Raw genomic sequence first — 744 nt, forward strand, 5'->3', positions numbered from 1 at the left:
CCCGCATCCCCGATGGCCACCCAGAGCCAGTACTCCGCCACCAACTTGCAGCGTCCTCAGACATCTTCAAGTCCCCCGCCACTGCTCCAGCCCCACGCAGCCACTATCGCTGCTGCCTCTCCTCAGCCACCCACCATGAAGCCCATGTCTGCCTCGCAGGTGCGCCAGAACTACCACCAGGACCCCATGGCCTCCATCAACCGCCAGATCAACCTGGAGCTCTATGCCTCCTATCAGTGCCTGTCCATGCCTTTCTACTTTGACTGAGATGATGTAGTTTTGAAGAACTTTGCCAAATACTTTCTCCACCAATCTCACAAGGAAAGGGAACATGCTGAGAAACTGATGAAGCTGCAGAATCAATGAGGTGGCTGTGTCTTCCTTCAGGATATTAAGAATCCAGACTGTGATGACTGGGAGGATGGGCTGAACGCAATGGAGTGTGCATTACACTTGGAAAAAAAACGTGAACCAGTCACTACTGGACCTGCACAAACTGGCCACTGACAAAAACGACTCCCATGTGTGTGACTTCATTGTGCATTACCTGAATGAAGTCAAGTCCATCCAAGAATTGGGTGACCGTGTAACTAACTTGTGCAAGATGGGAGCCCTGAAATCTGGCATGGTGGAGTATCTCTTTGACAAGTACACCGTGGGAGACAGTGATAACAAGAGCTAAGCTTGAGGCTAACTTCTGCAGGACCAGGGGATGACCTCCCTGCTCACCAGGGCAGTGTGTGC

At 52.0% G+C, this 744-nt stretch overlaps 1 pseudogene; it reads left to right on the forward strand.

Moving 5' to 3' along the window:
• The first annotated feature begins 12 nt into the window (after positions 1–12).
• Positions 13–682, forward strand: LOC102477460 (ferritin heavy chain pseudogene; annotated as a pseudogene).
• The last annotated feature ends 62 nt before the right edge of the window (positions 683–744 follow it).

Source organism: Tupaia chinensis, unplaced genomic scaffold (genome assembly GCF_000334495.1).
Source record: "Tupaia chinensis unplaced genomic scaffold, TupChi_1.0 Scaffold146675_1, whole genome shotgun sequence".
In the NCBI taxonomy this organism is placed as follows: Eukaryota; Metazoa; Chordata; class Mammalia; order Scandentia; family Tupaiidae; genus Tupaia; species Tupaia belangeri.